Genomic DNA, 19,426 nt, shown 5'->3' with positions numbered 1-19,426 from the left:
GTTTTTCTTCCTTTTTTTATGGTCTCGTTCCAAGAGCTATAACTTTTTTATTTTTTCATCTATATAGCTTTATGAGGGCTTGTTTTTTACGGGACAAGTTGTAGTTTTTAATGGCGCCATTTTCGGGTACACATAACTTTCTGATTAACTTTTATTAACTCTTTCTGGGAGGGAGATGGGGAAAAATAGCAATACTGCCACTGCGTTTTTACATTATACATTTTTTGGCGTTCATTTTTCGGTACAAATAACATAATATCTTTATTCTCTGGGTCAGTACGATTACAGTGATACTAAATACTTATAATTTTGTTTACGTTTTACTACTTTTTTTGCAATAAAACACCTTTTAATAACCCAAAAGATTATTTTGCATTGCCACTTCACAAGACCCATAACTTTTTTTTATTTTTTTATATGGAATTGTGTGAGGGCTTGATTTTTGAAAGACGACTTGTATTTTTCATGGGTATGATTTTGGAGTAAATGCCGCTTTTTGATAGTTTGTTATTACGTTTTTTTTCGGTGGAAACTAAGAATAAATTAGAAATTCTGTCTTTTTTTATTTTTTATTTTTTACGGCGTTCACCATAGGGGATAATTTATGTAATATTTATGTAGTCCCGGTCGTTACGGACGCGGCAATACCAAACATATGGGGGATATTTTCTTTTTGCAATTTTTTTCATTGAAAAGCGTATTTTCAATGGAAAAAAAGGCATATTTTTTTATTTTATGGAATTTTTTTTATTTAATAAATGTGTATTTTTTTTCTATTTTTTTTACTACTTAATAGTCCCACAAGGGGACTATAATATACAGTATTTTGATTGCTTTTAAAATGTAATGCATTATCTCTATAATGCATTGCATTTCAATAGCAATGCTATTCGAACATTGACCAGCAGGCTGCGCCAGAGAGGCACAGCCTGCTGGAAGTAACTGAAGACAGGCTCGGGCCCTCATCGGAAGCAAGGTAAGCTTCCCAGCACATCAGCACCCCGCGATCGCATTTTCGGGGTGCTGATGGGAGACAGAGGGAGTCCGCTCCTTCTGTCACCACTTTACATGCAGCGGGCGCCATTGCGCCCGGCATGTAAAGGGTTAAACAGCCCGGATCGGCACTCCTGCCGTTCTGGGCTGTTAGAGCAGGGACCCGGCTCTCATGTGAGAGCCAGGTCCGCGCTCCCCGCTGCACGGGGGAGCCACGCGGCGGCCCAGCCTAAGGCCCCTTAGTGACCGCCGTAAAAACACGTATGGGTGGTCACTAAGGGGTTAAGATTTGGGTTTGAAAATGGAAGTATTTTTGCTACAAATGTATTTATTTATTTTTTTTAACCTTCAGCAAGCCAATGTGTGCATTATTTGTGAAAAAAGCTTTTTATACTGAGGGGTCAACCACCAAGAATCCCCTAAAGGTTTACTTGTCTCTATTCACAGGCTCCAGTAGCACAAAAGAGACATACAATATTAGGAAACTGCAATGTATGTAATCAGCATCCCGGTACAGGTTCACTTTATAACCAAAGCTTCTTACGTAGTGTCAGATGCCAAAAACCTACAGAAAACCACATAATAAACACATACAATAACTTATGATAGTCAATGAATTTAAATGAAAGCCTTATACCTTACACCACATAAGGATATCAAATGAGCCAGGGACTGTATTAATTAAAATATATTAAGCAAATATAATTATAGAGAATAAATGAACCCTTATCAATGTCATGCCATGGTAATTATTCCAGCAAGTTGAGGAGAAACATGATTGCAGGCTTCTAATTAACTCATTTACTTTTCTACCTCCAACACACTCAGTTTCATTTGCATATATTCTATATATGATCATTTCCTTTTCTGTTCTTATATCTACCTCTTCCTAAAATATTTTTTTCCCCCACGTTTTATATACGGTGAATATTTCAGATCTCCTCTATGCATTTTATATATGTTTTCATGAACTATAATGAATAACTGCATTCTTTTAGGTGATCTTTATAGTTATTAAGTTGAATAAGAAGCAGTAAGTCAGAAAGACTGAATAAGGGAACAATTATACATTGGGGGGAAAAAGATAAAAGGGAATTAATTAAGTTTCTACAACTTTGCAGAATGATTTCATCGTGTTGATGTCTACAACTGTCCAATGCTGAACATTGCATATCATCATTCCCAGGTTCATTAAAGCTTAATTCATAAAAAAATTACACATATCAGTATCTAGTAGAACCAATTAGACTGCAGTAGTGATTGTACAGGTAAACAGTTGGGTATTTCACGAGGTGAGCTGCCTTTTCTAGTCTCTTTTTTTTCTGTGGAATTAATAATAATAAAATTAATAACGATTTTATTATCACTAGTAGTGTTCAAATATAAATAGTGTGTATACAGTATATATATATATATATATATATATATATATATATAAAAGGCTGATAAGTCATCCTGCATTTGTGGGAGGGGCAGAGGCACCATAAATACGGAGGCACGCCCTAACCTGCCACACATGCGCTTTCGGTGCTTGGGGGGCATTTTTTGTTATTAGTGCAGGAGCTCCACATCGGCAGCAGCTACACAGAAGCGCGCGCCGAGTGACGTAAGTACAGATGGGCCGCGGCGCTCTAAAGCCTCCTACCGAAGGGACGACACAGGCTCGGCGTCAGCTGCCGCACCCTGTCAGGTCTGTCTGCCGATGTGGTGGGGTGTGTTTTTCAGGTCATAAGGTTCACCGCAGCGGCACAAAAGTTGCCAGTCAGCATGCACAAGGGGGGGGGGGACTCAAACGCACTTAACAAATCAGTGCGTCTGGTGCGCAAAAAAAAAACACTCAGTGTTACCGACACACAGTATGGGGGCTGAGCTCATCCCACTCTACAGCCATCCGGCTGGGGTCGGGTTAGGTTCCACGTATTTTTCTCCGCTCAGATCCCGGCCTCGGGATGCACCAACACCCTATTGTTTTTTCAGGCTTTCAGGTTCATCTTCCCTTTGGATCCGGGGTCATGTCCGATCCATTTATTATCACTTTGGTAGATCCAGTCAGGTATCTAAGGTAGGTGGCAGTCTAAAACCATAGCAGGTGGTCCGGGCAATTAACATCATTGCCAGAATGAGTACAGTCACCTTTAAAAAAATAAAATAAAAAAATGCATATTTTCAAAGGGGGTCCCTTAAGCAACTGATTGTACCCAATTTCAGCGGGCTCATGTTTTATTAATTCATATTGTTGCCTGTCACGGATTTTGCTACTTTTCAGCACGTCTGTCACCTTCTTTTACCTGGTACCTTTCTTCAAGCTCACGCTAAACCATCACCACGTTGGTTGCATGTCACCTTCTTAAGCCCATGTTGTTAATTACCATGTCATTCATTTATCACGCTCTACAAGATCCGCTCCTAAAAACGACGCCCATTTCCTGTCTTATACCAAATGTTTTGTTACCTGTTACGTTTTTCAGGCTTACGTTTTTCATCAATTGCTAGTGTTTGTTAAGGATTCAGGCTTACATTTATTAATTACCACGTTGTGGCCTATTATGTTCTTCAGCCTACGTTTTAATTACCATGTCTGTTGCCATTACGTTTATCCAGGCTCATGCCTATTCATTATTAATGTCTGTTGCCTGTTACATTATTCAGGCGTCTGTTGCCTGTTACTTTATTCAGGCTCACGTTTATTAAATTTGCTAATGTATGTTGCCTGTTATGTTATTCAGGCTTACGTTTTTTAAATTATTAATGTCTGTTTCCTGTTACTTTATTCAGGTTTAAGTTTATTAATTTACTAATGTCTGTTGCCTGTTACATTACTCAGGCTTACGTTTATTAATTACCAACGTCTGTTGCCTGTTACGTTATTAAGGCTCACGTTTATTATTTCACTAATGTCTGTTGCCTATTACGTTACTCAGGCTTACGTTTCTTAAATTATTAATGTCTGTCGGCGTGTTATGTTTCAAGCTTATTTGCTTCAACTATCATCCTCCTGTACAAATTCAGGTCTGTTGCCCGTTTGTTTTCTCATCTTTTTAGTTTTCCTGGTTCGCGACAACAGGTATTATCTAGCTATGTTCATCTCACATTGGTGCACATCATCTTCACCAGTTCACTCTAATTTCCTCAAGTTTAGTTCACGTCCCATCCCATTTTTGTCTTTTTTCTTTCCCCCAGGTCATTTATAGGTAAGCGCCAGCTTGATAGTTTTTGACACCAGTCACTGGCACAATCACTTGTTCAATTTCTATCACCTTCCACGGTCTCGGGTCTCTCTCTTAAACTTCAGGGCCTCCAGGTCCGGCCATTAATTGCTGTCATTATTATCACAGTTGCAGCATGTCACATATATCAGACATCGAGGAGGCCTTGTTGATCCCAGAAACTCCTGCATCTGAGCATGCCAGCATCCTGTCATTAATTGCGGAACTAAACAAGAGAGGGATTCATTACCGATAATCAGGCGGTGATAGATATCATTACTAAGGGCAGATCAAAGCCACCCCGAATCATGTCTTTAGTCCGCAGGCTGGTCTGGCTCTCCCTGCGGCACAATTTTTGTGTATCATGCAGGTACATTCAGGGTATACGAAACGTTGCTGCAGATGCATTGTCGCGTTTTAATTTTCATTATTTTTTCCAGGTAATGCCAGAGGCGGAACAAGTAGGATTATTCCCCCCAGCTTTTCAAACTCTAATCATGGATAGGGTTGAGCGAACCCAAATTGTAAAGTTAGGGTTTGTACCGAACTTTACGATTTTTGGCCACCTGTCACCACCAGACATCTGAGAAGCTCTGACAGACATAGAAACATAGAATGTGTCGGCAGATAAGAACCATTTGGCCCATCTAGTCTGCCCAATATATCTGAATCCTATGAATAGTCCCTGGCCCTATCTTATATGAAGGATAGCCTTATGCCTATCCCATGCATGCTTAAACCCCTTCACTGTATTTGCAGTCCTTCAGAACCTCCTCCTTGAGGTTCCTTTTGTTTTGCTTTCATTTTCTCATCTCGTTAGCCTCTCTCAGCTGTCATGTAGTTGCACTGATTGCATCCCTTTAAATCCCTTCCCATACTGCATCACTTTGCGGTTTATACAACTTCCTGGAGTGAATGCATGCTGGATGCTACTACTGAGTCTTCTACAGATAAGTTTTGTTCATTCATTTGTATTTCCCTGTTTTCTGGATCCCAGGTGACCCTGACTCCCTCCGTATCAAGTGTAGGGAGTTGGTGGTCGGGGCCCCTCACTATTATAGGGTGTTCAGGTGTTATACAGTCGAGGTACGAGGATATGCGATCATCTACCATTGAGATTTTTGCATAGGCTGAGCAGTTAGGGAGAGAGCCAGGTCTGTTGCAGGGCTATCCTTTTGGTTCTTTAGTTTTGGATCCAGTCAGTCGGATCTTCATTTTATGTCTTCTAGTTTTCTGTACACCTTCCGTGACATTATAAACCGCCACCCAGCTCCTAGTACAGGGATCGACAGAGGGTCAGAAGGGATCCAAGGTTCCTGAGCATGAGCCCTCCTACCTTCAAGGGCGGCTCATGCAGCTAGGAGCTGGGTAGACAGCCCGTTCCTCCTTGACACGGAGTAACAGGAGTCTAGAATGGCCAAGCTATATAGAAAAGGGAACATAAACAGACATATGGCAATGGCAGGTAAGTGCAACTAGAACCACACTTACCTGCCACAGACACACAACCTTGCCCAATGCTAAGACGCTGGCGCAGGCATTTATTGATCACATTGTCAAATTGCATGGTATTCCTTCAGACATAGTCTCCGATAGGGGCACACAGTTTGTTTCCAGATTCTGGAAGGCTTTCTGTTCTTGCTTGGGGGTTCGGTTGTCATTCTCTTCTGCTTTCCACCCGCAGTCGAATGGTCAGACAGAGCGCGTCAATCAGAATCTGGAGACATATCTGCGCTGTTTTGTGGTGGAGAATCAGGAGGATTGGTGTTCTTTTTTGTCCCTTGTTGAGTTTGCTTTAAATAACCGTCTTCAGGAGTCCTCTGATAAGTCACCATTTTTTGGTGCATATGGGTTTCATCCGCAGTTTGGGACATTCTCTGGAGAGGGGTCTTCTGGTTTACCTGATGAGGACAGATTCTCCTCATCTTTGTCATCGATTTGGCAAAAGATTCAGGATAATCTAAAGATCATGAGTGAGAGATATAAGCGTGTGGCGGATAAGAGACGTGTGCCTGGTCCGGACCTGAATGTTGGTGATCTGGTGTGGTTGTCTACTAAGAATATCAAATTGAAGGTTCCCTCCTGGAAGTTGGGTCCTAAGTTTACTGGGCCTTACAAAATCTTGTCCGTCATCAATCCTGTTGCCTACCGTCTTGATCTTCCTCAGACTTGGAAGATCCATAATGTTTTTCATAAGTCCTTATTAAAACCTTATGTCCAACCCATTGTACCCTCGTCTTGCCTCCTCCTCCGATTGTGGTTGATGGTAATCTTGAATTTCAGGTCTCTAGGATTGTGGATTCTCGTGTTGTCTGCGGTTCTCTCCAGTACCTCGTTCATTGGGAGGGTTATGGTCCTGAGGAGAGGATGTGGGTCCCAGTGACGGACATTAAGGCCACTCGTCTCATCAGGGCTTTCCATAGGTCCCATCCTGAGAAGGTGGGCTCTGAGTGTCCGGAGTCCACTCGTAGAAGGAGGGGTACTGTCACCACCAGACATCTGAGAAGATCTGACAGACGTCCTTCAGTACCTCCTCCTTGAGGTTCCTTTTGTTTTGCTTTCATTTTCTCATCTCGTTAGCCTCTCTCAGCTGTCATGTAGTTGCACTGATTGCATCCCTTTAAATCCCTTCCCATACTGCATCACTTTGCGGTTTATACAACTTCCTGGAGTGTATGCATGCTGGGATGCTACTACTGAGTCTTCTACAGATAAGTTTTGTTTATTCATTTGTATTTCCCTGTTTTTCTGGATCCCAGGTGACCCTGACTCCCTCCGTATCAAGTGTAGGGAGTTGGTGGTCGTGGCCCCTCACTATATAGGGTGTTTCAGGTGTTATACAGTCGAGGTACGAGGATATGCGATCATCTACCATTGAGATTTTTGCATAGGCTGAGCAGTTAGGGAGAGAGCCAGGTCTGTTTGCAGGGCTATCCCTTTGGTTCCTTAGTTTTGGATCCAGTCAGTCGGATCTTCTAGTTTTCTGTACACCTTCCGTGACACCACCGGACCCCAAACCCAAACTTTTCAGTGAAAGTTCGGGTTCGGTGTTCGGTGAGTTAATGGCACTTTTTGAAAGGCTGCAGAGCAGCCAATCAACAAGTGTTTAACTTGTGTGCCCTTAGAAGCCATCACAGCCATGCCTACTAATGGCATGCTGTGATTGGCCAGTGCAGCATGTGACCCAGCCTCTATATAAGCTAGAGTCACGTAGCGCTGCACGTCACTCTGCTCTGATTAGTGTAGGGATATGATACTGCTGCTGTGAGGGAGAGAATAGGACAGAATCTTTAATCTGAAGTGCTTGTTAACTCAGCGATCTACCTAGATTTTGTTTTGTGGGGTGCAGTGCACAATCTTTTACCCTGTCCTGAGCACAGTGACCCAGAAAAAAAAACTTTTATCCATCTGTTAGTTAGGTGGGCGGGCGGCGGCCATTTTATGCCAGTTCGTTGCACCAGCACACCAAATGTGCATTGTGACAGTCAAAATAGAAGCTTGAAATACTGCAATTATATCTGGGTTTAAAAAAATCACCCATTTTTGGCAATACCCTCCATCTGGGGGCCTATGCTGCATTAGTCAGTGTGCAATTTAAGCTTAAAATACAGCAATAATTTTGGGTTTTAACCCCTTAAGGTCGTAGGTCGTACCGGTACGCCTAATTTCCCGAATCCTTAAGGACTCTGGGCGTACCGGTACGTCCTAAGTTTAAATCGCAATTGCGGCGCCGCGGGTTTAATCGGAACAGGATGCCAGCTGAAATCATTCAGCCGGGCATCCTGTCACAATGCCAGGGGGGGTCCGTTTGACCCCCCTGTATCGGCGATCGCAGAAAAACTGCAGGTTAATTCAGACCTGCGGTTTGCTCCGTTTCCGGTCCATTCCGGTCTCCGGTGACCCGATGAACCGGAAAAAGACTGCGATCGGTGGCGTGATTATACACCACCAATCACAGTCCAAAAATTTGAAGAGGCGGTGCTGGCCCTGGTGCTGAAATGCTGCTGTCCAGGGTGCTGAATTGGTGCAGGGGAGAGAGGCGCGATATTCAAACTTCCTGCGCTTTCTCAATCCCCCTCCTTCTTCCTGTTCTGCACGAGCACCCTGCAGCACACCGTACAGCACCAGCTCCTGAGTCTCCCCTAATCGGCATCCATCACCCTCCTGCACCCATCGCCCTACAGGTAGGTTAGGGTCAGTGAGTGAGAGGCACCGTTAGGCAGGGATAGAGGTTAAAGTTAGTTAGGAAAAAAAAAAAAAAAAACACTTTTATTCTAAACTTTTTTTTGTTTCGCTTTTCAGACCCTAGACCCCCCCTGCCACTCTCCCCCACCACCACCAGCCCCCCCAACCAGCCCCCTTACCACCCCCCCAACCAGCCCCCTTACCACCGCATTTTTTTCTGCGTGCGCTGACTGGCCGCACTCTTAGTGTCCGGCCACTGTTAGCGCATCGCCCGCCCCCACCACTGATCAGCGTTGTACTGCTGATCAGCAAGTTATGAATTATTTTTTTTTTCTAACACTTCTCTCTTTTTTTCTTTTTTTCACTTTTTAGTACGTGAACACCCGTGCCCCCCCACACACGCACATACAATAAAGGTTTACACACATGCACATAAACACGCACACACATACCCATGGCCCGCTGGATGTTCTCGGTGGAGGAGGCATACGCCCAGATTGCCTCCGACTCCGAGAGCCCCAGTGAGGATGAGGATGACCCCACGTTCCTTTTGTCATCCGCATCCTCCTCATCATCATCTGATGATGATGAGCCCCCAAAGCGGAGCCAGGGGCCCCACATGCTAGGGATCCTGTGGCCCACCCTAGTACGAGCCGCCCTGGGGTTCGTACTGGTTTCCCGGCCCACCAAATAAGCCCACCGGAGCCCCCTGCCGATGAACTTAGCTGGTGTCCCCCAGTGGACTTTGAGCACGAGATTACGGATTTTGCCGGCAATCCAGGAATCCAGATTCCCACAGTGGGGTTTACTGAAATTGACTTTTTTAGTTTTTTTTTCAGTAGCCCATTTGTGAATCTGATGGTGGAGCAGAAGAACCTGTACGCCCAACAGTTCGTTGCTCAGCACCCGGGCTAATTTTTGGCTAGACCCGGTGGCTGGATTCCGGTCAGTGCAGCCGAGATGAGGACATTTTGGGCCTCGTGCTGCATATGGGTCTAGTGCAAAAACCCAGTGTCAGGCAATACTGGAGTGGGGACGTCCTCTACCAGAACCCACTCTAAATTATGGCCATGACACATCCCCGGTTTGAGGCCACCCGGAAATGTCTGCATTATTCCGATAATGCAGCATGTCTCCCCCGAGGTGATCCTGCCCATGACCGTCTGTATAAGATACGGCCGGTCATCGATCACTTCGGGGCCAAATTTGAGAAGGCCTACGTACCTAGAAGGGAGGTCGCGGTTGATGAGTCTCTCGTTGCGTTCAAGGGGAGACTCAGTTTCCGCCAATACATTCCCACTAAGCGGGCGAGGTATGGTGTGAAGCTATACAAAATTTGTGAGAGTACCTCTGGGTGTTAGCGGGAAACTCGTGTGGGACCTTATGTACCCACTGCTAGATAAGGGTTACCACCTTTACGTGGATAACATTTATACTAGCATTCCCTTGTTCAGGTCCCTTGCCGCCAGATCCACGTTCGCTTGTGGGACCGTGCGAAAAAATCAACGCGGCCTCCCTGCCTACCCCCTCCAGGTACCTATCCCCAGGGGTGAGACCCGTGCCTTTACCAGTGGAAACCTGTTGCTGGTCAGTTATAAGGACAAGAGGGATGTCCTTATGCTGTCCACAATCCACAGTAACAGCACCACCCCTGTCCCTGTGCGAGGTACCGCGGCAACGGTCCTCAAGCCCGATTGTATCGTCGACTACAATCGGTATATGGGAGGAGTTGATCTCTCTGATCAAGTCCTCAAGCCATATAATGCCATGCGCAAAACCCGGGCATGGTACAAAAAATTTGCGGTCTACTTGGTGCAGGTTGTCATGTACAACTCTTTTGTACTATCCCTAAGCGCTGGCAGCACAGGGACATTCCTCCAATTCTATGAGGCAGTCCTCAAGGACCTGATCTTTTCGGACCGGGAAAGAGAAGGCCGGAGTACCTCGGTAATTGGAGGCGCCCGGATCGTCCCTGGCCAACATTTTCCAGGTGTGGTCCCCCATACTGGAAAGAAGGGACGAACCCCAAAAAAGTGCAGAGTGTGTCGCAGGAGGGGGATACGGAAGGACACCACCACTCAGTGCGACACGTGCCCCGATCATCCGGGCCTCTGCGTTATCGATTGCTTCAGGGAGTATCACACTTCCATGGAGTACTACATTTTTATAATCCCCAACAGTCCCCTAGAGAACATTAAAAACTATGGCTCTCAGACTTTGGAGACACGGAAACAATTTTTTTCCCCAAAAAAATATTAGTTTTAGTGCAGGCATCCTCAAACTGCGGACCTCCAGATGTTGTAAAACTATAACTCCCAGCATTCCCAGACAACCTACAGCCATCAGCAGGGCATGGTGGGAATTATAGTTTTACAACATCTGGAGGGCCGCAGTTTTAGGATGCCTGCTTAGTGTCTCCAAAGTCTGAGAGCCATACATATTGGGCATCGCTGCGTACGTAAAAATCTTCTCTATAAAAGTAACATGTAACCCAACCTCCCCCCCCTCCCAATGAACAGCGTTAAAAAAAAAAAAAAAACGTGTAAAAAAAGCCATTTTTTGGCACCTAACATCACAAAAAGTGTAATAGCGAGCGATCAAAATGTCATATGCACCCCCAATTAGTGCCAATAAAACCGCCATCTCATCCCGCAAAAAATGAGCCCCTACATTAGATAGTCGCCCAACAAAAAAAAAAAAAACGGTAGCTCCCAGGCTACAGTTTTTTTTTTTTTGATGAGCTCCCAGGCTATGGAGATACTAAAATATTTTTTTGGGTTCCTAAAATGATAATATAGTGAAAATCTAAATACATTTTAAAATGTAGACATATTAGATATATCGCCACGTCCGTAAGAATCTTCCCTATAAAAATAACATTTGACCAAACCCCTCGGATGAACAGCGTTAAAAATATAAAATAAAAACGGTGCCAAAACACCAATTTTTTTGCAAAATTTCCATTTGAATCCTTTTTTTCCGGTAATAAAGCAAGGGTTAACAGCCAAACAAAACTAAATATTTATGGCCCTGATTCTGTAGTTTGCAGAAACACCCCATATGTGGTCGTAAATGGCTATATAGCCACACGGCAGGGCATAGAACGAAGGGAACGCCATATGGTTTCTGGAAGGCAGATTTTGATGGACTGGTTTTTTTGACACCATGTCCCATTAGAAGCCCCCCTGATGTAGCTTATACTAGAAACTCCAAAAAAGTGACCCCATCTAAGAAACTACACCCCTCAAGTTATTCAAAAGTTACTTTACAAACTTTGTTAACCCTTTAGGTGTTCCACAAAACTAAATAGCGAATGTAGAAACAATTTTAGAATTTAAATTTTTTATTACCTTGCCTCAAAAAAGTGTAATATAGTGCAACCAAAAATCATATTTACCCCTAAAATAGTTCCAAAACAACAACCACCTTATCCCGTAGTTTCCTAGATGGGGTCACTTTTATGGAGTTTCTACTCTAGGGGTGTATCAGGGGGCTTGAAAGGGTACATGGTGTAAATAAACCAGTCCAGCAAAATCTGCCTACCAAAAACCATATGGCGTTACCCTTCTTCTATGTCCTGCCGTTTAGCCAAATAGTAGTTTATGACCACATATGGGGTGTTTCTGCAAACTATAGAATCAGGGCAACCCATATTGAGTTTTGTTTGGCTGTTAACCCATTTTTTCCAGTAATAAAGTAAGGGTTAAAATGGAAAATTTTCCAAAAAATTGAAATTTCAAAATTGTTTCTCCATCTGCCATTAACTCTTGTGGAACACCTAAAGGGTTAACAAAGTTTGTAAACTAAGTTTTGAATACCTTGATGGGTTTACTTTCTTAGATGAATTCACTTTTTTGGAATTTCTATTCTAGGGGTGCACCGGGGGTTTCAAATGGGACATTGTATAAACAAAACCAGTCCTGCAAAATCTGCCTTCCAAAACCCATATGGCGTTCCCCTCCTTCTATGTCCTCCCATTTGGCCAAACAGTAGTTTACGACCACATATGGGGTGTTTTTGCAAACTAAAGAATCAGGGCAACCCATATTGAGTTTTGTTTGGCAGTTAACCCTTACTTTATTACTGGAAAAAATGGGTTAAAATGGAAAATTTTCCAAAAAATTGAAATTTCAAAATTGTTTCTCCATCTGCCATTAACTGTTGTGGAACACCTAAAGGGTTAACAAAGTTTATAAACCCAGTTTTGAATACCTTGAGGGGTGTACTTTCTTAGATATATTCACTTTTTTGGAATTTCTAATCTAGGGGTGCAACGGGGGGCTTCAAATGGGACATGGTATAAACAAAACCAATCCTGCAAAATCTGCCTTCCAAAACCCATATGGTGTTCCCCTCCTTCTATGTCCTCCCGTTTGACCAAACAGTAGTTTATGACCACATATGGGGTGTTTCTGCAAACTACAGAATCAGGGCATCCCATTTTGAGTTTTGTTTGGCAGTTAACCCTTGTTTTTTTCAAGGAAAAAATTGATTATATTGGAAAATTTTCTAAAAAATCTAAATTCTTACATTTTATGTCCATTTGCCATGAAGTCTTGTGGAAGACCTAAAGGGTTAACAAAGTTTGTAAAAACATTTTTGAATACCTTGAGGGGTGTAGTTTCTAGATTGGGGTCATTTTTGGATGGTTTCTATTATGTAAGCCTCACAAAGTGACTTCAAACCTGAACTGGTCCATAAAAAGTGGGATTTGGAAAATTTCGGAAAAATTTCTAAATTTGCTTCTAAACTTCAAAGCTATGTAATATCCCCAAAAAATAAAATATCATTCCCAAAATGCTACAAACATGAAGTAGACATATGGGGAATGTAAAATCATCACAATTTTTGGGGGTATTACTATGTATTACAGAAGTAGAGAAACTCAAACTTTGAAATTTGCAAATTTTTCAAAATTTTTGGTAAATTTGGTATTTTTTAATGCAAAAAAAATTAACTTTTTTGACCCAATTTTAGCAGTGTTATGAAGTACAATATGTGACGAAAAAACACCCATTTTTTGCAATACCCTTCATCTGGGGTCAATGCCGCATTAGTCAGTGTGCAATTTAAGCTTGAAATACGCCAATAATATTCTGGGTTTTCAAAAACACCCTTTTTGGCTAAAATACTAAATTTTACAGCCCTGGTTGCATCCGTCAGTGTGATATACAAGCGTTAGATACTGCTGTCATATTCTGTTATAAAAAAACCCCACCCATTTAGGGCAAAATCCTAATTTTGCAGCGTTTGCTGCATCTGTCATTGTTAAATACAAGCTTCAAATACTTCAATAATTTTCTTGGTTTTAAAAAACACCCATTTTTGGCAATACCCTCCATCTGGGGCCTATTCCACATTAGTCAGTGTGCAATTTAAGCTTGAAATACAGCAATAATTTTCTGGGTTTTAAAAAACACCCTTTTTGGGCAATACCCTCCATCTGGGGCCTGTGCAGCATTAGTCAGTGTGAAGTTTAAAGGGACACTGACAGGCCCGATAAACATATTAAGTTATTCATATGCAGTCATCTGTCTATTAAAGTGTATTACAATCACATAAGTGTACCCCCTGTCGGCATTTTAAACCATGTAAAAACAACTTTATAATCATCTGTCAATCAGCTTCCTTTATGCCCAAGGGGCGGTTTTTTACATCTCTTTATGCCCAAGGGGCGTTTTTACTCCTACCTTTGAGCCCAGCCGCGCCTCAACTGTCGCTTCCTAGCGCTGCCCAGCTCATTATTATTCACTGGCTGGGCGGCTTTTACAATCCCCGATCCTCCCGAGCCGACGCAGGTGCAGCAGGAGACGCTGGCATTGAATAAGGGATGCAGGCGCACTGTGAGTGAGGGTGCCGGGCAAGTTATCCGGCGCACGCGCAGAAGGTACAAGTGAGTTCAATGCCAGGGTCTCCTGCTGCATTGAACTCACTTGTACCTTTTGCGCGTGCGCCGGATAACTTGCCCAGCACCCTCACTCACAGTGCGCCTGCGTACCTTAATCAATGCCAGCGTCTCCTGCTGCGCCTGCGGCTCGGGAGGATCGGGGACTGTAAAAGCCGCCCAGCCAGTGAATAATAATGAGCTGGGCGGCGCTAGGAAGTGACAGTTGAGGCGCGGCTGGGCACAAAGGTAGGAGTAAAAACGCCCCTTGGGCATAAAGAGATGTGAAAAACCGCCCCTTGGGCGGTGATTGTAATACACTTTAATAGACCTATGACTGCATAGGAATAACTTAATATGTTTATCGGGCCTGTCAGTGTCCCTTTAAGCTTGAAATACTGCAATAATTTTCTGGATTTAAAAAAACACCCTTGTTGGGCAAAATACTAAATTTGCAGCCTTGGCTGCATCTCTCAGTGTAAAATACACGCATTAGATACTGTTGTTCTATTCTGTTATTAAAAAACACCCTTTTTGGGCAAAATACTAAATTTTACAGCTCTTGTTGCATCTTTCAGTGTAAAATACAAGCGTTAGATACTGCTGTCATATTTGTTATTAAAAAAGCACCCACTTTGGACAAAATACTAAATTTGCGGCCTTGGCTGCATCTGTCAGTGTGAAATACACGCATTAGATACTGTTGTTCTAGTCTGTTATTCAAAAAAACACCTATTTTGGGCAAAATACTAAATTTGCAGACTTGGCTGCATCTGTTAGTGTGAAATACATGCATTAGATACTGTTGTGCTATTCTGTTATTTAAAAAAAACACCCATTTTGGGCAAAATACTAAATTTGAAGCTTTTGCTGCATCTGTCAGTGTGAGGTACAAGTTTGAAATACTCCAATAATTTTCTGGGTTTAAAAAAACACCCATTTTGGGCAAAATACTAATTTTGCGGCCTTTGCTGCATCTGTCAGTGTGAAATACACGCATTAGATACTGTTGTTCTATTCTGTTATTAATAAAAAAAAACACCCATTTTGGGCAAAATACTAAATTTGCAGCCTTGGCTGCATCTGTCAGTGTGAAATACACACGTTAGATTCTGTTGTTCTATTCTGTTATTAAAAAAACACCCATTTTGGGCAAAATACTAAATTTGCAGCCTTTGCTGCATCTGTCAGTTTGAGATACAAGCTTGAAATACTGCAATAATATTCTGGGTTTTAAAAAACACCCTTTTTGGGCAAAAGAATACATTTTACAGCCCTTGTTGCATCATTTAGTGTGAAATACAAGCGTTAGATACTGCTGCTGTCATATTCTGTTATTAAAAAAAACACCCTTTTTGGGCAAAATACTAAATTTTACAGCCCTTATTGCATCTGTCAGTGTGAGATACAAGCTTGAAATACTGCAATAATATTCTGTTATTAAAAAAAACACCCATGTTTGGCAAAATACAAAATTTGTGGCCTTGGCTGCATCTGTCAGTGTGAAATACATGCATTAGATACTGTTGTTCTATTCTGTTATTAATTTTTTAAAAACACCCATTTTGGGCAAAATGCTAAATTTGCAGCCTTTGCTGCATCTGTCAGTGTGAGATACAAGCTTGAAATACTGCAATTATATTCTGGGTTTTAAAAAACACCCTTTTTGGGCAAAAGAATACATTTTACAGCCCTTGATGCATCATTTAGTGTAAAATACAAGCGTTAGATACTGCTGCTGTCATATTCTGTTATAAAAACACACACCCTTTTTGGGCAAAATACTAAATTTTACAGCCCTTGTTGCATCTGTCAGTGTGAGATACAAGCTTGAAATACTGCAATAATATTGTTATAAAAAAAACACCCATTTTGGGCAAAAAACAAAATTTGGAGCCTTTGCTGCATCTGTCAGTGTGATACAAGCTTTAAATACTGCAATAATAATCTGGGTTTAAAAAAACACTCATTTTGGCCAAAATACTAAATTTGCAGCCTTGGCTGCATCTGTCAGTGTGAAATACACACATTAGATACTGTTGTTCTATTCTGTTATTTTAAAAAAACACCCATTTTGGGCAAAATACTAAATTTGCGGCCTTGGCCTGCATCTGTCAGTGTGAATACACGCGTTAGATTCTGTTGTTCTATTCGTTATTAAAAAAAACATCCCATTTTGGGCAAAATACTAAAATTTGCTGATTTTGCTGCATCTGTCAGTGTCAAGATACAAGCTTTAAATACTGCAATAATATTCTGGTATTTAAAAAAACACCCATTTTGGGCAAAATACAAAATTTGCAGCTTTGCTGCATAGGTCAGTGTGGGTACAAGCTTGAAAACTCCAATAATGTTCTGAGTTAAAAAAACACCCATTTTGGGCAAAATAGTAAATTTGCGGCCTTGGCTGCATCTGTCAGTGTGAAATACACGCATTAGATAATGTTGTTCTATTCTGTTATTGAAAAAAAACACCCATTTTGGGCAAATACTACATTTGCGGCCTTGGCTGCATCTGTCAGTGTGAAATACACGCGTTAGATACTGCTGTTCTATTCTGTTATTAAACACCTCAGGACCGACGAACGCAGGATTGCGTCCTTTCGCGAGACGCGAGATTTCGAGCATAGCCGGCCCGCACATGCTCAGTGCGGGCCGGGAAAAGGCGCAGGAGAAGTTCGTCACCAGCCTGCCAGCCAATGATCATCGCTGGCAGGTTGGTGACTTTTAAAAAATCGAATCAGAAGCCATTTAACACATTATATTTATAAATATAATGTGTTAAATGGCTTCTGTGCTCTCTGCTGGTTCCTTTTCCTCGGTTGGTCCCAGCAGAGAGCACAGATCACTGTAAGTACACAAAACACAACACATTTAGCCCCAGATCACCCCCCCCATCACCCCAATTAACCCCTTGATCACCTCTGTCACTAGTGAAAGGGAAAAAAGTGTTTAGTGTAAACTGTCACTTTTTTTTTCACCAGTATTGACTGTTAGGTTTTAGGTTAGTTTAGGCCCGTTTGGTAGGTAGTTAGCGTCGGTTAGCGCCCAGCCCACCGCACCGCAGTCACTGATTCGCTGATTAGCGTATCGCTAATCAGCATTGGTACTTTTATAGTATCTGTAAGTGATCAGAACTGATCACAGTCAGATCTATAATAGTATTAGTGTCACCTTAGCTCGCCCTCCACCCAAAACGCAGTGTTTGCCTTATCAGGCCTGATCGGTCGCCCACACGTGCGTTCACCCACGCCCGCCCCGCTGCAGTGACAATTTTTAAAAATTTTTTTATCACTGCACAATCACTTCACAAGCGCTGCGGTGATAAAAAAAAATCAGTTTTGATATTTTTTATCAATCGCAGCGGCTTCCTGTACTTCGCTAGCCTCCCATTTGTAAGACAGGCTTGCTTTTTTTCTTGGGTAGTCACAGGGAATACCCCCTAAATTTAGTTAACCAAATGGCAAGTAAGGGGTATTCTTCTGAAGAGGCCTACAGGCTTCTGACCCAGTCGGATGACGAATGGGAACCCTCATCTGACGAATCCAGCGGGTCAGAATACGAACCTGTAGAAAGCAGTGGCAGTCTGACCCAAAGTTCGGACGATGAGGTTGAGGTCCCTGATACCACCAGGCGTACCCGGCCCCGTGTTGCTAGACCACAGGTTGCGCAGGATCCGCTTCAAGGGCAGCAGAGTGGGGCTGGCGCTGTCGGATTACGTGGTGAGGCATACACCAGCAGTGCAGCCCATCCTGGACCTAGTACCAGCACTGCCATAGAACATGGTGAAGTGGCGAGCACCAGAAGGGCAGTTGGAGCTGGTATGGTGGCACGTGCATTAGTTCCCCCGTCGCAGCCACCACACAGACAGGCCCGTAGAGCCCCTAGAGTCCCTGAGGTGCTGGCAAACCCTGATTGGCAGCCCCCAACTTCAGCCGCACCAGTAGTTCCCCCTTTCACCGCCCAGTCTGGAGTTCGGGTTGAGACAGCTCAGATCGGATCGGCACTGAGGTTTTTTGAGCTGTTCTTGACTGCGGAGCTCTTGGACTTTGTCGTGGCAGAAACAAATCGGTATGCCACTCAATTTATAGCCGCCAACCCGGGAAGCTTTTATGCCCAGTCTTTCCGGTGGAAACCCGTCCAAGTTTCCAAATTTAAAACTTTTCTGGGCCTTTTCCTCAACATGGGCCTGATAAAAAAGCATGAATTGTGGTCATATTGGTCCACAAACCCAATTCATCACATGCCCATGTTCTCTGCTGCCATGTCCAGGACACGATTTGAGACCATCCTGCGTTAACTGCACTTTAGTGACAACAGCACCTCTCGTCCCAGAGGCCACCCAGCTTTTGACCGGCTCCACAAAATTCGGCCCCTCATAGACCACTTTAACACCAAATTTGCAGATTTGTATAGCCCTGAGCAAAACATCTGCATAGACGAGTCCCTGATACATTTTACCGGGCGCCTTGGCTTCAAACAATACATCCCAAGCAATCGCGCCCGGTATGGGGTCAAATTGTATAAGCTCTGTGAAAGGGCCACAGGCTATACACACAAATTTTGAGTCTATGAGGGTAAAGATCAGACCCTGGAGCCGGTTGGTTGCCCTGACTACCTGGGGGGCAGTGGGAAGACAGTCTGGGACTTGGTGTCACCCTTATTTGGCAAGGGGTACCATCTTTATGTGGACAATTTCTACACAAGTGTGCCCCTCTTCAGGCATTTGTTTCTAGAACAGATTGACTGCTGTGGCACCGCGCGACCTAGTCTCCGGGGCATCCCACAACGGCTCGTTACCACCCGTCTTGCAAGGGGGGAGAGGGCTGCCTTGTGTAACGAAGAACTGCTCGCGGTAAAATGGAGAGACAAGCGTGACGTTTACATGCTCTACTCCATTCACGCAGACACGACAATCGAAATTGAACGAGCAACTGGAGTCATTGAAAAGCCCTTCTGTGTCCACCACTATAATTCGCTCATGGGAGGGGTGGACTTCAATGACCAGATGTTGGCTCTTTATTTACTTTCCCGCAGGACCAGACGCTGGTATAAGAAGGTGTTAGTATGCCTAATTCAATTGGCTATGTACAATAGTTTTGTTCTCTACAGTAAGGCTGGGAGAACAAGATCCTTCCTCAAATTTCAGGAAGAGATC

Source organism: Bufo bufo, chromosome 5, assembly GCF_905171765.1.
Source record: "Bufo bufo chromosome 5, aBufBuf1.1, whole genome shotgun sequence".
In the NCBI taxonomy this organism is placed as follows: domain Eukaryota; kingdom Metazoa; phylum Chordata; class Amphibia; order Anura; family Bufonidae; genus Bufo; species Bufo bufo.
This window is presented reverse-complemented; position numbering follows the sequence as displayed.